Raw genomic sequence first — 15,698 nt, 5'->3', positions numbered from 1 at the left:
GCTCACTTGTCCTCTCTAGTAGATATGAGATAGACTAGCTTCCATCATCATTGTTCTAGTAGCATCCAAGATAGTTCTATTCTTCCTTTCCACAACTCCATTCTGTTGAGGTGCCCGAGGAGTAGAAAATTGTCTTCTTATACTATGCTTCCCACAAGAGTTATTAAACTCATCGGATGTGAATTCTCCACCATGATCTGACCTCAAACATTTAATCTTCAATCTCCTCTTAGTTTCCACTTTAGCCTTAAATATTTTAAACTTTTCAAATCTTTCAGATTTTTCTTTTAGAAAAGTAACCCACATCATTCTAGAATAATCATCAATGGTTAGCATGAAATATCTATCACCTTGAAATTTTTTAACTCTGACAGGGCCACATAAATCAGTATTAATAAGATGAAGAACATTATTTGATTTATCTTATATACTCCTAAAAGAGGTTCTGATCTGTTTTCTCATTTGACATTCTTTACATACCGGATTATAGGGCTTCATAATCTTAGGTATATCACTAGATGCCTTAGTTGAATCGATCTTTACAATGCAATCAAAATTCACATGACACGGCCTTTTATGCCATATCCAACTCTCATCAATCTGTGTAATCAAACATGTCTTATCACCAGAGTTTAAATGAAATATGTTACCTTTTGTCTATGTACTGGTTGCAATATTCAAACCAGTTCTATTAATGATTTTATATTTTCCATCCTTGAACTGTAATTGAAATCCTTTATCCACCAATTGTCCTGCACTCAAAATATCATGTCTTAAACCTTCAACATAATAAAAATTGTTAGTATTGTTCTTTCCATCCCATGATATAGTTCCTTTTCCTTTGATCATACATGCCTTGTCATCTCCAAATCTTACTAGACCACCATAAAATTCTTTGAAAGATAGAAACTTCCCCTTATCTCCAGTCATATGACGTGAACAACTATTTTTAATTACCCATTCATCCTTGTCTTCAATTTTAGCAGCAAGTGCCTTTTCTTTAGGTACATTCTCCTCCAGTGCATGATCATCTTCCTTTATAGCTAGGAACACCCATTCATTCCTATTTCTGGAACCACTAGCAGAGTCTTTTGTCGGTTCATCATCAGAGTCAGTAATGCCTTCCTCATCCGCTATGTAGCATGATTTGTCTTTCTTTTTCTTGTACTTATACTTGTTTAGATATCCAGGGTTAGGCTTAAATGATCTTCTAACTCTTTCTTCAAATCTTGAATTCCTTTAAAGACATCTAGATGCAAAATGACTAATCTTATTACATGCAAAACATTTAAAAGGTGCTTTTCCTTCATACTTACTTCCTACCAGTCCTTTAGGTACTCTTCTAGCAAATAGTGCTTCAAGTTGCTAAAACTCATCATATTCTTTCTTCATATCTTCTAATTCCTTTGCATATAAAGCTTTCCAATCTTGCTTACTAGTTGTAGATGTAGATGCATGAAAAGAAGGTTCAGTCTTCATAGCTCCAGAAGGTCCAAATTCTTCAAGCATAAAAGAAGATAGTTTCCCAACCAGGGTATCTTTGTTGACAGATGTATTAGCCATTGTTATCAACTAATTAATAGTAGTAGCCATCATTTTGTAAGTTGGTGGTAGGGCTCTCAAGACTTTAGAAACAATTTCATCTTTTCTTAGAGTTCCACCACAATATTGAATTCCCATAACAGTCTCATTTACCCTTTCCATGAATCCAGTAATCCTTTCATCTTCTTCCATCTTCAGGTTTTCATATCTCACCCGGTAACGATGAAGTTTAGTAATCTTTACTATAGGGTCACCTTCATTAAAAATCTTCAAATTATCCCATATAGCCTTTCCAGATGATTTGTCAGTTAATTCCATTATTTTATGATCAAAAAGTGCACACAAAAGGGATTGTCTTCCTCTACAATCATTCTCAAGCTCCTTATCTTGGTTTGCCAGAGGAGGATTTCCATATGCCAGATTGTAAGGTGTGACACCATTTTGTGTGATCTCCCAAATCTCCTTGCCAAGACATCTCAGATGAGTCTCCATCTGAATCTTCCATACTGTGTAATTTGTTCCATCAAGGCTAGGAATATCTTTCTGAAAGATAGCTCCAGATAAACTAGATGACCATGAACTATTAGTCACCATATGATCTTCCTCAAGTGGTTAAACTTTTTGCAGAGAGGACAATGCTCTGATACCAACTGTTAGATAGTTCAAATAACTGGAAGACAACTGAGAGGGTGGGGGTGAATCAGTTGTCACAGACTACTCAAACCATTATCAATTAAAACTTTAATACTAGAACCCAAAACATTAATACCAAAATGCTTAAACCAAATACTGGAATAGTAGTCAAACCAATTAAGCACAAACAATATTCACAAAATAATTACCATCCATATGACACCAAGATTTGTATGTGGAAAGCCTAGTAAAGGGAAAAACCATGGTGGGAAACCTACCCATAGTTAGATAATACTTCTGTAGTAAGTATGTCAATTACAATTGAGGGGTCTGCACTTGCAGGAAGGCCAACAACCTAGAGCACACAACTCATTACAAAAGGAGCCTCATTGACTACATAGAAATCCAGACTACAATCCAAAGAAGTGTTGAACTCTAAACGATAGCATCTCCTATGGCTGAGTATAGTTTTTGATTAAGCTTAATACTGGAGGACTAAATCCTCTTTGATAAAACCAATTCGATCTCCAATGATCAACCAAATCCTTTGTCTAATTGATATTACATTATTCACACATTATATCCCTTGACCATGACCTCTAACATAGCCATGATGATCTATAATGAGATCTTAAATCTATATATACAAACCATTGACCATAAACAATCAAGTCGGCCACCAGACAATAAACCAATTACATACAAACCATGTCAGCCCTAGACCAAAGCAATAATATCCAACACATTAGACATCATGGAAATGTATTTAGAGGTCCAATCCACATGCTTCATTAAACCAGTCCATAACCTAGACCACCTAGTAGCCAGTGTAGGTCCACACCCTACAACAATGATCTCAATCCACCAGGTCTCGAACATGATCACTATCAGCATCCTGAAACTCCACCAGAATCTGTACCAACACTACTTATACAATTCATCAAAGATCTTCATCAAAATCTCTGTCGGTGAAAACCTCATCGGAACCAGAAACCAAGCTTCTAAGCAAATGGCATAGCATCCATGTTGGCATTATGTGAACTGGTATGAGGACATAATGACATTGTATGTTGTCATTGATGTCAATATGATGAAGAGGTGTGAATCGGCATGTGTGAGAACTGGTATAACACTGTGAACTAGCATTTGTGCCAAAGTGAAGTGGTGTGCTTGTTCATGATGAACTAGCACATAGTTATGGGAACTGGCATTATATGACTATCGGTCGGTAGTCTCAACTTTAGGGTTTCCGGTTGATGTGCTTGAAGCCTGTGTGGCTCAATCGATGATATTATGTGATGATTTAGCATTGTAAAGAAGAATAGATCATGTTGCCATGGAAGCCCGTGTGCGTGAAGGATTTTGCATGAGGGAGATTATTCCTATCTACCTCGGGAATATGTGAAGTCTGTAAAATGGTGATAACATGTGATGGGTTATCAGCCGCCATAAAATCGGCAGAAATGGACGATGGAGAATGTCTTGAGTTTGGATCAAGATATACTGCATTTAATGCAGTGTGCTCAATGGTCAGGATTGAACCGTTTGAATTCCTTAACCTAGTAGGTTTAGGGTTTAAGGTTTATGATACCAACCTATCTATTTTCCTATAAGGTCAATGTTGTGTCTCTTTTTGAGGTTGTTGGCAAAAGTTGTGTGTGTGTATCCAAGAGAAGGGATACGTGATTCTTGCCAGACCAAAAGGAGAGAATTTATACTTGCAGAGTGTATGTGGAGAAGGTAAAGAGGAGCCTAAGTGGATCTGCATTGGCATTGAGTGTTGTTACCAGATCATTGTAATACCTGTTGATCTCTAACCACCTCAACAGTTGGAAAATCCCTTAATAGGGTAGCCTTAACCGGCTTGCTGAAAATCCTTTAACAGGGTAACTCAGAGCTACTAAGTTCGCAATCCTTTAGCTATTGAGTTCTTGAAATCCTCTAACAAGGTAACCTTTAATAGGGTTTAACCCTTAACCGGGTATTGTAGCCATCCCTTAACCGGGTGATCTCTAACAGGATCAGTTCCTAGCAGAACCTTTTGTAATATCTCTAACCAGACAAGGCTCCTAACAGAGCGAACTTCTAAAGAGTTCAAAAATAGCTTATGGGTATTCATCCCCACCGTGGTTTTTCCCAGTTGGGTTTCCACGTGAAAAAATATGTGTGTCATGTGTGATGCTTTTCTATTGTGAGTCAAGCATATGATGGTTCTGTGTTTTATGCCTATCAATAAAACATGTTGAGCTAGTTGTTATTATGATCTGATGATAGATTTCCTGTTCATGCATAAGGGTGAAATGGTAGTATAGTCTCAAGTTGAGTGAAAAGCTAAGTGAGTAACTGGTTAATACTTGTCTCAGACATTCTTATCTTTACCGGTTGCACTCTATTTCAAACCGGTGTCACTGTCTGCCAGTCATTTGAAGTGTCTATTGTTAAACTAGTTTTGGACTATATTTTTGCCTGTACTGATTCACCCCCCCCTCTCAGTACCGGTTTGGTACTATTCGTTCATAATTAAGTTATCAATTGGTATCAAAGCATTCTCCAGGTCCTTTGTGCTATAAGCCTAACCACTTGAGGTAAAGATCCCAGTCTAATGATGAAGAGGGAAGCTCCAAAGTTTAACAAAGAAAATTTCAGTATATGGAAAGACAAAATGAATATATTCATCAGAAGGATGGGTGCTCAACACTGGAGCTATGTTGAGACTGTTTATGTTGCTCCTGCTTGTACCCTTACCGATGACCAAAAGAGAGAGATGCAGGAGAATGGGCAAGTCATGTAAGCCCTAATTAGTAGTTATCTGACATTGAGTTTATTGATGTTTAGAATAAGGCAAATCCCAAAGAAGTATGGGATACTCTTTAAAATATCTATGGCGGTGATGAGCATGTAAAATAGGCTAAGGAAGAAAATCTTAGAGGGAAGTTTGAAGATATGCAGATGGTCGAAGGTGAGACCATTCAATAGTATGGAATAAGGATCAAAACCGTTGTTGGAGATATCAAGAGTGCAAGTGGTAAAATAGAAGATGCCACTGTAGTAAGAAAAGACCAAAGATCCCTATTGCTGGTCTAGCAATAAGGGTTGCTGCTATTTAGGAGCTGAGATAAATAGACAAGACTAAGGTATCCTTAGACTCCATCATAGAAAAGTTGACAGCCTATGCGCTAAATAGTTTTGATGGTAGTGTTCAAAAGACTGAATCAACTTTTAAAGCAACTGCTATACCATCCAGAAAAGGAAAAGAAGCTAGCACTAGTGGTGAACCAAGACAGAGCAGAGAAATGGATGATGAAGAGATTTTGATGGAATTTGAAGCTCTCCTTGCCAGGAAACTTCCTAAAGGAACCGACAAATACAAAGGTAAGCTACCTTTGAAATGCTTTTCTTCATACCAGATATGACATATTGTTGTAAACTATCCTAATGGTGACAACAAGGACAAATCGGAAAGGATCAAGAAATTCAAAGGAGGAAACTGGAGAAACTGTCTTGTGGCAGTTGATGAAGGTGTCACAGATGAAGAATCAGAGGATGAGGAAAATGAAGATATTGTGTTTGTTGCTATCAAGGAAGATGTGTTAGACAAGAAGGCTCTTGTCTCCTGGTTTGATAATTCCAATGAGTGGATCACTCACAGTGGCTATTCTCACCATATGACTGGTGACCAGAGCAAGTTTCTATCCTTGGAGGAGTATGATGGTGGTGTGGTTCACTTTGGCAATGATGCACCATGCATGGACAAAGGTAGAGGGTCCATCTCTCTGAATGGAAAGAGTAGTGTTGACAATGTGTACTGGGTTGATGGTCTCAGACACAACCTTTTGATTTTTGCCCAGCTGAATGACAGTGGCCTCACTCTGAAATTCAAGAATGGAATTTTCAGAATCAAAGGAAAGAATGGTGAATTGGTGGCCACTAGCATGCAAACCAAAGGTAACCTATTTCATCTGAATGCAAATATAAGTACATGTCTTATGGAAAAGTTTGATGATAGCTGGATATGGCATAGGAGACTCTGCCATGTAAACTTTGATAACATTGTGAAAGCCAGTAAGATCAAGGTAGTTAGAGGGTTGTCGGTACTAAGCAAACTGGATAACACCTTGTACAAAGATTGTCAACTGGGGAAAATGTCTTCCTCAACCTTTAAAGGTAAATTTTTCACTGCTAACAACTTGCTTGATCTTGTGCATACTGATTTGTGTGGTCCTATGAAAACTAGGAGTGTGTAGGGTGATAGGTACTTCATGATTCACACTAATGACTGCTCAAGAATGATGTGGGTCACACTCTTGAAAGACAAGTCTGAAGCCTTTGTAAAGTTTAAAGCTTTCAGAGCATTAGTGGAGAAGGAAAGCAGTAAAAGGATCAAGTGCCTGAGAACTGATCAAGGAGGGGAATTCACTTCTGGTGAATTCAACAAGTACTGTGAAGAACATGGCATCAAGAGGAAATTGTCTACCCCCCGGACTCCACAGCAGAATGGCCTAGCAAAGAGGAATAACCGAACTATGGTTGAAGTAGCTAGAACCATGTTGATTCAAGGAAAGGTAGCTCACACCTTTTGGAGAGAAGCGGTGAGCATTGTAGTCTACAGAATGAACTGGGTACTCATCAAGAAAGGTAAGGAGAAAACTCCTTATGAGTATTGGACCGGTAAGACACCTGTGGTTAGCTACTTCAGAATGTTTGGCAGTAAATGTTACATCAAGAGAAGTGAACAAAAGAACAAATTTGATGCGAGATGTGATGAGGGAATATTCCTTCGATATTCCACCAAGAGCAAAGCTCTCAAGTGTTTCAACAATAGGAGTCAAAGAATTATAGAAAGCCTCAATGTAAGAGTTGATCAAAGCTTTGAGAAAACTGAGGAAACTAGTAGTGAGCAAGCGGTAAATGAACCAATTGCAACCTTCTGGGAATCGGTTGTCAGTCAACTGAGTACCAGTAACAGTGTTCCTACACCGATTGATGTAGATGTTGATACTGATGGAGATGAGAATGAAGAAGAAAAGCAAGAGGAATCTATTAAGACCATTCCTCGGTATGTCAAGCTGAATCATGATCCTAATCAGATCATAGGAGATAAGGATGCAAGAATCCTTATAAGAAGAAAGGTCAGAGAAAACTCATGTATGATCTTTGTATTTGAGCCTAAATCATTTAAAGAGGCACATAAAGATGAAGACTGGATCAAGGCAATGGAAGAAGAACTTGACTAGATAGAGAAAAATAATACATGGTCTTTGGTACCCAGACCAGAGCATAAAAATGTCATTGGTACCAAATGGGTCTTCAGAAATAAGTTGAATGAGGATGGCACAGTGATTAGAAACAAAGCCAGACTGGTGTGCAAAGGATATGCCCAAGAAGAAGGAGAAGACCATGGAGAAACCTTTGCTCCTGTAGCCAGATTGGAAGGAGTTCGTATGCTTCTTGCATATGTAGCTTTTAAAGGCTTCAAAGTATATCAAATGGATGTAAAATTTGCATTCCTAAATGGTGTACTTGAAGAGGAGGTGTATATAGAGCAACCAAATGGGTTTTCCCTATCTGAAGACAGTGACATAGTGTGTAGTCTACATAAAGCCTTATATGGTCTAAAACAGGCACCTAGAGCATGGTATGAACACCTACATTCCCATCTTGTGAAGATTGGATTTGAGAGAACAAGTGAAGATAGCAATATCTACTTAAAGTCTGAAGGAGATCAGATCTTGATCTGTGAGGTATTTGTTGATGACATTATCTTTGGTGGAGATGACAAGATGAGTCATGAGTTTGTAGATGAAATGAAGAAAGAGTTTGAGATGTCACTCATCGGGGAGATTAAGTTCTTCATTGGACTGCAAATCCAATAGATGAGAGATGGAATCTTTATCAATCAGTCCAAGTATGTCAAAGAGGTGTTGAAGACCTTTGGCATGGAAGATAGAAAACCGGTTGGTACATCAATGGTTACCAGTTGTAAACTATCCAAAGAGGATAACTCAGCATTGGTTGATGAAAAGGAATACCGATTAATGATTGGTAAATTGCATTATGTAGTGTATAGCAGACCAGATATTGCACATGCAGTTGGAATTACTACAAGATTCCAAAAAAGTCCAAGGGAATCCCACTTGGTTGCAGTCAAGCAGATTCTTAGGTATTTGAAAGGAACTATTGACTATGGGTTATGGTATCCATACAATAATGATTTTAACCTGAAAGTGTTCACAGATGCTGATTGGGCTAGTAATGTAGATGATCAGAAGAGCACAACCGGTGGTGCATTCTTGCTTGGTGGTAGATTGTTCTCATGGATGAGTAAAAAGCAAAGTTGTATCTCTCAGTCTACAGTAGAAGCGGAGTATGTTGCAGCTTTTATGAACTGCACTCAGACAATTTGGATAAAGCATGTATTGAATGGCTTCAAAGTTCCTGTATCTGAAGTGGTAAGTATATTTTGTGATAACACTAGTGCAATTAATATCTCCAAGAATCCGATTTTACATTCTAGAACCAAGCACTTTGAGCTTAAGTATCATTTCTTGAGGGAAAAGGTTCAGAACAAAGAGATTGCACTGGAGCATGTTTCCAGTAAGGAGCAGTTAGTAGACATATTCACCAAGCCTCTCCCAAAGATTACATTCATATACTTAAGAGGTGAAGTAGGGGTACTGCCCCTTCAGGAGGTGAACTAAAAGCATATGCTACACATCAGTCAGGTATTGCATAGTCAAATTTCTTTTGGATTGATGTGTTGAAGGATGTTATTCCTTAGGGGGAGCAACATAATGGAATAGGGTAGCTTGTGCCTCCACTTTGGAATTGTTGTTAAAGGTGGAGAAGATGTGAAGCAGAGAAGATATCTGCAAAAATTGGGGGAGAAGATGTGAAGTGGAGAGATATCTTTCTATATTGCCATCAATGCCAAAGGGGGAGATTGTTGGCATTATGTGAACCAGTATGAGGACATAATGACATTGTATGTTGTCATTGATGTCAATATGATGAAGAGGTATGAACCAGCATATGTGAGAATCGGTATAACACTATGAACCGACATTTGTGCCAAAGTGAAGTAGTGTGCTTGTTCATGATGAATCAGCATACAATTATGGGAACCGGCATATGGAAGTATTGTATGACTACCAGTTGATAGTCTCAACTTTAGGGTTTCTGGTTGATGTGCTTCAAGCTTGTGTGGCTCAACTGATGATATTGTGTGATGAGTTAGAATTGTAAAGAAGAATATATCATGTTGCCACGCAAGCCTGTGTGCATGAAGGATTTTTCATGAGGGAGATTGTTCCTATCTACCTAGGGAATGTGTGAAGTCTGTAAAACGGTGATAAAATATGATGGGTTATTAGCCACCATAAAATCAGTGGAAATGGACGATGGAGACTATCTTGAGTTTGGATCAAGATCTGCTACATTTAATGCAATGTGCTCAATGGTCAGGATTGAACCGTTTGAATTCCTTAACCTAACAGGTTTAGGGTTTAGGGTTTATCATACCAACCTATCTGTTTTCCTATAAGGTCGATGTTGTGTCTCTTTCTGAGGTTGTTGGAAAAAGTTGTGTGTGTGTATCCAAGAGAAGGGATACGTGATTCTTGCCAGACCAAAAGGAGAGAAGTGATATCTGCAAAGTGTAAGTGCAGAAGATAAAGAGGGGCCTAAGTAGATCTACATTGGTATTGAGTGTTGTTACTAGATCATTGTAATACCTATTGATCTCTAACCACCTCAATATTTGGAAAATCCCTTAACAGGGTAGCCTTAATCGGCTTGCTGAAAATCCTTTAACAGGGTAACTCAGAGCTACTCAGTTCAGAATCCTTTAGCTATTGAGTTCTTGAAATCCTCTAACAAGGTAACTTTTAACAGGGTTTAACCCTTAACCAGGTATTGTTGCCATCCCTTAACCGAGTGATCTTTAATAGGATCGGTTCCTAGCAGAACCTTTTGTAATGTCTCTAACCGGACAAGGCTCCTAATAGAGCGGACTTCTAAAGAGTTCAAAAATAGCTTGTGGGTATTCATCTCCATCGTGGTTTTTCCCAGTTGGGTTTCCACATGAAAAAATATGTGTGTCATGTGTGATGCTTTTATCTTGTGATGCTTTGCTATTGTGTGTCAAGCATATGATGGTTCTGTGTTTTATGCCTAACAATAAAACATGTTGAGCTAGCTTTTATTATGATCTGATGATAGATTACCTATTCATGCATAAGGGTGAAATGGTAGTATAGTCATGAGTTGAGTCAAAAGCTAAGTGAGTAACCAGTTAATGCTTGTCTCAGACATTTTTAGCTTTACCAATTACACTCTATATCAAACCGGTGTCACTGTCTGCCAGTCATTTGAAGTGTCTGTTGTCAAACTAGTTTTGGATTGTATTTTTGCCTATACTGATTCACCCCCCCCTCTTAGTACTAGTTTGGTACTATTCGTTCATCATTAAGTTATCATTCCGATCACCAGACCAAAACCAACTGACTGAATATTGGCATGAGTATCATGAACAGGCCAATTCCATCACCAAACTATATTGAAGCCTACAAGATCATTTTGGATCCAAATCAACCAACAAACCTCTCAACCTACTAGAACTAGAATGGTGTCGATAAAGCATCCAAACAGCTAGTGTTGGCATCAATTACAAAACATCAATGCAACACATAATCAATTCCATGATATGGCCAACAAAAACCTCCCTGAGGCACCTAAAGATGAGATGCTTGATATTCTACATAATCACTTTTGAACAACAATCATCAATACTGATTGAACCCACACAACCAGGTGTTGTTCTCCATTTTGAAAACCTACATTCCCTCTCTTTTAAAAGTGAATGTTACTACCTTTGTGATGCAATGGAAGAGGACAACAAAAAGTTTGAAATGAAAAAACCAAGACAAGGTTTCAATTTAGGAAACCTCCTACACTTTAAGCTTATAAAAGATTGGGCAGGTGAACCCTTTTATGACTATTTTCTTACAAAAATAGTAAATGGTTTACAGAAAACTAGTGTAAATTCCTGTAAACTTTTGTGACTGACTAGTACAACTAAACATAAATGGAAAGTTGATTTGACTTTTGAAAAGGACCACAAAATGCATCAAATTACCAACAGGTAAACCCACAATAGGAACTTCTCTATTATCCATAGCATAACATGTCCCATATGAAGTGTGTACTAACAAACCTAGTTCTCTCATAACCCCATAAGGCATTACATTAGCAGTTGCACCAGAATCTATCATGCAATTTTTTATCAATATGTTATTTACTAACAGTGTGACATAAAAGGGATCAATCTGAGATGGTTCCTGATTAATAGTGGTGCATCTCTTTCAGAGCTTTTTTAGCTTGGAATTCTTCCAGACATTAGCATCCCATCATTGTTCCTCTAATATAGGTCTCCCCGAATAAGAACATATTTCTGTGATTTTAACTTTAGTATTCTCTTCTAGTTGTGTGTCATACCTTCTGGACATGAGGCATTCTTCAAGAAGTATACTATATAAGAATTTCATGGTTGCCTCTCAATACTAGTAACCATAACCTCTTCAACCTCAACATTATTTATGTCAATATCCTCAAAGTTTGTCTCAGTCATTAACTTGGCTAAGCCTAAGCCTCTCACTAGATTTGTGATTTTGATCTCAAGATCAAATTCTTGTATTATGCTTATCCATCTGCATCTCTTTCCAGTTACTTCAGACTGGGACAGGATGTCTTTCACAGATGCATGTGGTACACAGGCTACAATTTGGGCATTTACCAGATAAGGCCTAAATACTTTAACAGCCTTGACTAAAGCATATGCCTTTTTTTCCATAATTTCATATTTCAGTTCAGTAGGTTCCAATGATTTTTTGTAGAAGGCAATCGGATGTTCATAACCTTCACCATCTTTCTATAATAGTACTGCTGCTATAGTATGATATGAAGCAAAAAAATAGTGAAAAAGGCTTACTGTAGTTAGGGGACTTAAGCACGGGGGCTTCCTGAATAGCCTATTTAATCTTATCAAATTCTAGTGTTGCCTCATCATCCCAAACAAACTTGGCATCCTTATTCAAAAGATTCACAATGGGTTTCACAATTTCAACAAAATTTGCGATAAATCTCCTGACAAAGTTTACTTTACCCAAAAAAGACTGAATTCCTTTAATATTTCTTGATTGAAGCACCTTGTTGATAGCCTCAATTCTTTTAGGGTCAATTTTGACTCCCTCCTTAGATACAATGTGCCCTAGTAACTTTCCTTCAGTTACAACAAAGTTCCATTTCTTTGGATTTAAAGATACACCAAATTTTAAACTATTCAAACTCTTTCACTAATACCTGATTGTAACCAGAAAATCCATCCATCATTGATAGTAAATCACAACCAGTTACCCTTTGTAGCATAGCTTCTATGTTTGGCGATGAATAATTGTCTTTAAGGGAGGCAACATTCAAGTTCCTAAAATCCACACATAGCCTTATGTCCCCATTTTTTTTTCTAAGCACTAAATTTGATACCCATGAAGAATGCCTTATAGGCTTTATAATCCCCCCCTTCTCTCAACTTAATCAACTCTTGCTGCATTTTGGGTTCTAGGAGGGGGTTAATGGGTCTTTCCTTTTGTCTAAAAGGATTAGCATTAGGATGCAGAGGTATTTCATGTTGAAATAAGTCTTGTCTATACACCTTCAAATCCTCATAGGACCAAACAAAAACATGTTTGTACTTTCTTAGCAAATTAAGGAGGTTAGTCTTAATATGGGGAGACAATGTTTTCCCAATATACACCAGCTTAGGGGAAGATTCATTCCTTAAGTTTACCTCTTCCAACTCCTCCAACTTTGTAGATGACGCTTGATGTAAGTGACCATCATTGTAACTAAACATACCCTCTAGTTCAACTAGTCCCTTGGGTATTTCATTTGTCTCCAACTGCACTATGTCACTTCCAAAAAATGTTTCTTGTCCATCTACTACTTCCACCAATGCATTACAATCAATCTTTTGACCTTCATAGTCATCTATGCATTGTACAAATCTAAGGATTTCTTCATCATCCTCAAAAAAATTCCATTTGTACACATTATCTGGGATGGTTGGTCTGGCTTTTGTCTCAATTATTGAAACTCCAGTAAATGTTACATCATCATTCTTTAATGCAACATTAGCTAAAAAATCTGACATAATGTTCTTAGATCTTTCAATCCAATCAATGGAAAATGCATCAAATTGTTCAATGACATCCCAAACAGCATGCTTGTACCTTTTTAACTTGTCATTTTTAGATGCATACCTTGACCTTATCTGATACACTACAAGTTTAGAGTCTCCATAAATCCTTCAAAACTTGATCCCATGTTTTTTAGCAATTTCTAGGCCTAAGAACAGAGCTTCATACTCAGCTGTGTTATTTGTACATTGGAATGCGAATAGAAAAGAATACTTGAAGGTAATACCTGATGGGGAAATAAAGAGCACTCCTACTCTAGACCCTTTTTTAGAGCAAGCTCCATCAAAATACATCTATAGTTGACCTTCTTGTTTGGATTTTAGCTCATCAACAATAGGATCAGTATTCTTCAACTGAGGCTGAATGGATTCAATCCTAAAGTTATCAAGATCTACATCTATCATGCAATTAAGTGTGTTTGGGTCTATTTTTTCAATAACCACTGGGGCACTTGGTTCTCTGTACAATTTTACTGAATTATCATTCATGGGGATAGTTGCATATGATAAATATAGGTGAAGATGTCCTCCAATAGTAGCAACCAACTATTTAGATAGAAGCATGCCATAATGGGGCTTGGTGTCTGTGACTATTACATCCATTTTATAAGTAGCTTCAGGGAATGCTGCTATTTTTAATTCTACATCTTGCATAGTACCCACAATAGGAACTTCTCTATTATCCATAGCATAACACATCCCATATGAAGTGTGTACTAACAAACCTAGTTCTCTCATAACCCCATAAGGCATTACATTAGCAGTTGCACCATAATCTATCATGCAATTTTTTATCAATATGTTATTTACTAACAGTGTGACATAAAAGGGATCAATCTGAGATGGTTCCTGATTAATAGTGGTGCCCACATAAACTTCTGGGACCTTTTGTTCTTGATCCTTTTCATCTTTTGCATTTTCCCTTTTAGAAGAAGTATCCACATCTGATTTACATGAAATCAAAGAAAAAGCAGCCTCTCTATGTTCTTTCATTTTCAACAGCTCTATCAAACGTACTGAAACTTTCATCTATGTTAAAGCTTGGGTCATATCAAAAGCAGTATTAACATTAGAATCGGCATGAGCTTTAACATTCTCTTTCTTCTGGTGACTTGATCTCTTGTCACCAATAGTCTCTACCTTATTACTAGTAGTATCAATAATACCAGGTTTCCCTGAATTATTTGACTGATCACTTTAGCCTGACTATCTTTCTTAGGAGTTTTGTTTTCAGTGGTCCTCTTAGAGGAAACTTCTTTAAAAAACATAGAACCAGGCTTACCCTGATCTTCATCATCTTTGTTGCTTCTCAAATTATAGTTATACTTAGCTTTGGCTATTGCAGCCTTAGTGAGATTCTTGACTTTCTCCTCACTAGGCCTTCTAAGATGAATCTCTTGATCTTCTATTTTGACTACATTCAAAGTGGGATGCCAGTTAATTGTCAATTGCATTTTGCAATTTGCATTGCTTCTCAAAACATCATATTCACTTACTTCATCTTCTGAAGACTCCCAGTCACTATCCACAGTATACTCAAACATTTTAATTGTAGGTTCACCCTCATTTCCCATGGATTAATTTAGAGCTTCAGCCACAACACACTGATAAGGGGAATGTGGCCCATCACATGCCATACACCAAGGGGTATTTTTCATATTATGTACACTTCCTTCCTTTAAAGGATCAAGGGTGTCCTAATTTTGTGTGCCTTTTGATCTATCTTACACAATAATGTAGAGCATCATGATAATCCAACCAAGAACCTCAAATCATTCGTGAAGTTCAATCATCAACACAAATCTTCCAACATGTTAGAGGCATTGTCATATATTTCCCAAAAAAATCATCAATCAAATAATCACTATCAAATATTTTCCATAGATATCAATCCATATATTATGCATTAAACCTGAATCATTTAAACCCTTCATCTATTCATTTCTTGCAAATGAAAACCAATAATTTTCCCAAACTATGAAATTTACTTTATTCTGGTCATGAAATTATAGTCATGAAATTACAGTCATGAAAAGTCATTAATAACTCTTAAAATATTAATCACCAGGACAATCGCTCCAGTCAGACTCTATCAATGCTAGTCATAAAATGTTGCTCCAAATTTTAGAAAGATCCAATGGTTAAATCCAAAGTTATGATGATGTTTCTAGAACTGGTCGTCGTGAATCAGGGTTTGGGTAGTTCCAAATGGTTTTCACCAAAACTCTCACAACTTTCTCAAAAATGCATGATATCAACTCAAACCAAAATAAAT

Source organism: Cryptomeria japonica, chromosome 9 (assembly GCF_030272615.1).
Source record: "Cryptomeria japonica chromosome 9, Sugi_1.0, whole genome shotgun sequence".
Lineage (NCBI taxonomy): Eukaryota > Viridiplantae > Streptophyta > Pinopsida > Cupressales > Cupressaceae > Cryptomeria > Cryptomeria japonica.
This window is presented reverse-complemented; position numbering follows the sequence as displayed.